Below are 5,301 nucleotides of genomic sequence, written 5' to 3' on the forward strand. Positions count from 1 at the left end.
CAGAGAAGCTGTGGCTGCCCCTGGATCCCTGGAAGTGTCCAAGGCCAGGTTGGATGGGGCTTGGAGCATCCTGAACTATGGCTGTTTCCCTACCCATGGAACAAGATGGGATGTAAGGGTGCTTCCAACCCAAACCATCCCGGGATTATGTTTGTACTGGAATGTTCCAGGATATTGGCTTGATGAGCTGGGAGCTCTCAGGAGGCACAAAATGAGGAGTTTAATTTGGGCACCCACTATGAAATCATAATCCATATTCTGCCATGCTGGATATTCAGGGCTTTTTGGATGTCCCATTTTTCCATCATGATTCATGGTACACTCATTCTTAGCCAGATGGGGATCCCCTGACAGGGCAACATTTTCAAGGGCCCATTTGTTATGACCTGGTATCAGTTCCCACAACACACGAGGCTCCTTCTCACAGGGCCTCCAGTCCAAACAAACCAAGCAGTGTACAGAACATGAGGCCACCAGTATCTCAATTGCTCTAAAATACTTCAATAACTTTTTAAAAATAGCTGGCATATGCAATATTTGGTCTATTTGGGGCTGTGGTCATGCCTGGGAAGTTCCTGCTTTAGGAAAAGATTATTTGTACTACCAAACACATACTATGGACTAAGTCCTGAATAATATTCCCAGCAAAGATGCAAAATTCCAGACTCACCGTGGCAGGACGACTGGAAGCGTGTATTCCAGCGGAGTTAATAGGATGAGTCACTGGATCATTTGGTAGAAATATGAATTGTCATCTTGTCACTGACAGAAACACGAAGCTCCCCGGGAAAGCTGCAGGAAATAAAACCCAACAAACAACCACATTCATTTGGAGATCAATGTTAACCACCAGTCACCTGCTGGACATAATAAATGATGCATTATAGCTTGGCAGTCCTTCAGGTATAACAACAGCCTTTGAAGTCGGAAATTATAAGGTAAAAGTAGTGGAAAAAGCACCAAAGTGCTTATAAAAACTCTGGGTTTCAGGTCATGCTTAATCCTCTGCAAGGATATTAACAAACTTGGCATTTTCCCTACGGGATTTTGAGTGGGAATTTAATATTATTAATAGACATGCAAATTAGCAGGGACGTAGTAGAATCATATAAAATTTAGAATGAATAATAACTCAGCAGAATGAAGTATTATGAATTGTGTAGTGGCTTTAGATTCTTTCTATCAGAGTGTGCAGCTGACAGGAAGGTCTTGTTTCCTGGCACGTGAGGTTGGTTCATTTAGAGTAAGCCCAGGATCCTATTGCTGGAATTTCCATGTTCATTGGCTGGCTGTGCTGGAATGAAATATTTCTGTAAATATTCATCTGCTGTCATAAAGGCACTTTCTTATATTTGTTTCTCATTTCAAACACATGCTGACAGTCCGTATTCTCAGGCTTTCCTTCCAACACCTCCCATTCCAGCACCCCATCCCGCAAAGTTCACAACACCCACTCAAGTTCCCTGACTATCCTAAGCAGGGCCTGTCCACTGGATGGTTTGATATCCACAGGAATTTACTCCTTGCTGAGTTGTGTTCCACAATCTCAGCTTTTATGCTGAAATTATATATGGTTCTTAGGAAACATAATATTGCAAGTATGATTTAAGTGTAAATATCTGCATAACCTGCAGGAAAAGCTGAAATTATAGCCCAAGGAGGTATGGACTGTGTTATTAATTTTTTAGGAATATAATGGATTTTTCCTCCATGCTACAGCAGGCAGATTTTTATCCCTGAAAATGCCATTTTAGTGCTGCCAGAAGCACAGCATTCGCTTTGCTCACCCTGTGAGGACCTGTCTGCTGTGCCAGGGCCTGTCTGCAGCTTTCATTTGCTTTCCAGCTCCTGATGGGCTACTAATTAGCTGGATGCATGTTCCTGACCTGCCCCCAAATCCGTGCACTGATGGCTCACACTGGCAGCTGGAATAAAGGGTTAAGTCTGGCAAGGGCTGAGCTCTGCTCTAAGCCTGGCAGTGAGCAGCCAGTTAGACCCTGATGGCAAAGGAAAGAGTTCTGGGCTGCTTAGATAAAAGACTCTCGGCATGTAGAGTCTGGAAAAGTCAGACAAATCAGTCACTTTGCATAAAAATACAAACTTCTTTTTAACACCGAAATATTGTTATTTCTTTCCGTGCAAGGATGGAAGGTTTAATGGATATATGATATCCATTAATGGATATATCACCATGATAGAACAGATTAACACTGGAGCAGAATTTATGGCTTCCCCTGGTGATATTTAGGGGAAGAAGAGAGAGACCTTTATGGCATTTTTTTTTAGAAGAGGCATTATTATATAATATGTTCATAGAAGCAGCAGCTGAGATTGATGAGCTGCTTTGCCTACGGGGACATTATTCCCAACAGCTGCCTTTTATTGGCTCAGTCACCGCAGGAAAAAGCATCATTTCCTTACTCTATACTCAGGCTTCCCAGGACTTTTTCAGCTGAAGGAGAAACAAAAATAAAAATGACTGTGTCAACAATCACCCTGTGCTTTAAAGAGAGTATTTCCCTGCTCCTGAATGCGGGATGCGAATTGTGGCGACACGCACCAACAAACCCATTCCCAAGCCTTTTCCCCTGGTGTCTCCGTGCCTAAGGAGCACAGGACTATTCTGAGATCCAGCAGAGTCCGGGAGATGACGTGGGGCTCTGTGTCCTGGATTTCCCTCTGTCCCACAATCTCCCAGCTGGTCACTCCTTTGGGTGTCCCCACTCCCAGGTTCCACCCCGAGGAATATTGACCCTCAAACCTTCCAGGTTTCCATGTCTCCCATGGGCTTTGGTGGACATGGAGGTTTCTCAGACACCTCGTGAGCCCTCCCAGGGCATTTCATGGTGATGCCCCCCAAAGTGGCAGGAATAAGATCCAAGGATCCAAGAGATTCCTTCCTCCCCCTCTGTGCTGCAGCTTCTCCTGACTGCTCTGCTCAACTCCTCAGACTAATCCCAAAATCTATTTACTCACTCGAGATCCCAGTGACTCAATCCAAAGCTCACTTATCAAAAACTCTCATTATTATGACTAAACTGCAGCAAAAGCAGGCAAGGTAAAAATTGAAACAATCTTTCTTTTCCGTCTTTTAACCATCTTCATAATCATCTCTCCTCTTCAAATGCCAGAGGAAGAGGGATGAGCGATGCCATGTGCCACTGCAGCCCTAATGCTGGGCTGCTTTCAGGGTAAAAAGGGCATTACAAAGTCAAGGCTCTCCTCAGGAACTCTCCAGAACCACTCTCCCCTCATCTACACCAAAGGACAAGCACCAAATATCCCCAAGAACTGCCTTGGTCACTAAACCATGAGAGGATCCTTCACGATGACATTTCTGTCTATTTTGAGAGGGTTCCAACACAACCACATCCACAGAATGCATTTCTCTTTTCCGACTGATCATACCCAAAAACCCTTGCTGGAAGCTGCATTTAGTTCCTTCAGTCAGTGCAGTGTGGGGGTTTTCCCCTCTAAATCAGTAATGAGCCACTGGGGTATTGAGGGTGGGTTTTGATGGTTCATCCAGAGTGGATTTGGAGTTTTCCTTGGAAGGAGCGTGAAAGCTGAAAGAAATGCGCCCCGAAGGCCTCCCTGCATCACCTGTGCTCTGCTCTGCACATGTTAGAAAAGTGTTTCTGTTAAACAATTATTCTGTTCCACTCCAGGAGTATTTTCATTTCATGGCAGAAGCTGTGAACTCCAGGCCCAGGCTCCAGGTTGATTTGTGAAGCAGTTTAGGATCACTTCAAATAAAGGCTCTTCCTGACTGCAACAGCAAGGGGGGAGTTTAAATTGAATTGGGAAAACTTCTGTATCCTGGAGCAGGCTGGGCTGACACCTCCACAGGAATGTGTCTCACAAGCTACTCAAAGATTACTGCGTCTTCCACTGCTTAATTATATTACTATTTGTGTTTACAATGTTCATATAGAATTCATATTTTTATGAATTAATTTCCATACTTATATTAGAAAGTTACTCTCTGAATACAAAACACAGCAGTGGGATTTCATTTTACAGCCATTTTCCCAATTTTATGAGTTATACTGTAAAAGTGAGGAAAAAGAAATGAATTATTCATTATCTTCAAAGTATTTGCTGCACAAGAGTTTATGTTTAATTTTGCATCAGTGACAGCCTAGATTCCCCTAGAAAATAGTTTTTTGATAAGTGAAATGTTTTCTAGAGTTTTCAGTTAAAAAATCTGCATAACTCTGGTCAAACTGCAGCAGGAAAAAGGATTCTGACTGCAGCATCAGAGCAGGGAACTGCTCCTCTTTTGTGGTGAAGGTAGCATGAAATCTCTGTTGACATTATTACTAAGAGGCAGAGAGGAGATAAAGTGATGATTAAACCCAAGAAAAAGGCCCGGGCCCTGCAGCACAGCTGTGCATTCGTGACTTTTCCATCACTATCAATAATTCATAATGACCATCATGCGCCTGACGACACCAAGTTGGGGAGAAAGACTGAGTCAAGCTTTCACCCAATGTGCAAAAACATCCAACCTGACATCGGATGTCAGGGCGACAGGACCTGCTGGATAAGCAAAGATCCAGCAGACAGGGTAATGGAGAAGAAAATCAGCTGATGTGGACATAAATCAACATCTGCTGTACCCGTTCGTGGTGTTTTATGGAGGAAAACCCTCCTTTTGCTGATACACACTGAGAGAGAAACAGTTTTTAGAGCTTCTAAAATAACTTGGCTAGAAAAGAACTGAAATGGTGGTTTACCTGTGAGCAATTCTGCAATGTGAAGGAATCATGCTCAATATTATGCTCCAGTTTTGCAGCTGGGTTCTCCCCTGCTATACCACACTAACCCAGCACGGCCATAGGCAATGGCACGTTGCTGATTTCCTGGGGCATCCTAGATTTCCCTACTGATACTTTGAATAATTATTTTTGCATGAGATCATGGTGGCAAAGGGAAAAAGCCAGACTGCACTTTTCAAAATATTTCTATTTTTTTAATGTGTGAATCCAAATGGCATAAATTCATAGAATGCTTTGGGTCAGGAAAGACCTTAAAGCCCATCTAGTGCCACCCCCTGCCATGGGCAGGGACATCTTCCACTGTCCCAGTGGAAAGCTTCCAAGCCCCAATGTCCAACCTGGCCTTGGACACTGCCAGGGATCCAGGGGCAGCCACAGCTTCCCTGGGCACCCTGTGCCAGGGCCTCAGCACCCTCACAGGAAACAATTCCTTCCATATGTTGAAGCTAAATCTCCCATCTTTCAGTTTGAAATTACTACTCCCTGTCCCACCACTACAGTTCCTGATAAAGGAATTGAG

At 43.8% G+C, this 5,301-nt stretch overlaps 1 protein-coding gene across 2 annotated transcripts in view; it reads right to left on the reverse strand.

Annotated features, from left to right (window-relative positions):
• FAM46D (family with sequence similarity 46 member D) overlaps window positions 1-5,301 on the reverse strand; it is a 19,742-nt gene that overhangs the window by 10,606 nt on the left and 3,835 nt on the right. For both annotated transcript variants that reach the window (XM_017742686.1, XM_017742694.1), the window contains exon 2: window positions 671-792. The gene's annotated coding sequence lies outside the window, so the exon portion shown is untranslated. The remainder of the gene's footprint in view (window positions 1-670; window positions 793-5,301) is intronic.

This window comes from Corvus brachyrhynchos, unplaced genomic scaffold, assembly GCF_000691975.1.
Source record: "Corvus brachyrhynchos isolate BGI_N302 unplaced genomic scaffold, ASM69197v1 scaffold220, whole genome shotgun sequence".
In the NCBI taxonomy this organism is placed as follows: domain Eukaryota; kingdom Metazoa; phylum Chordata; class Aves; order Passeriformes; family Corvidae; genus Corvus; species Corvus brachyrhynchos.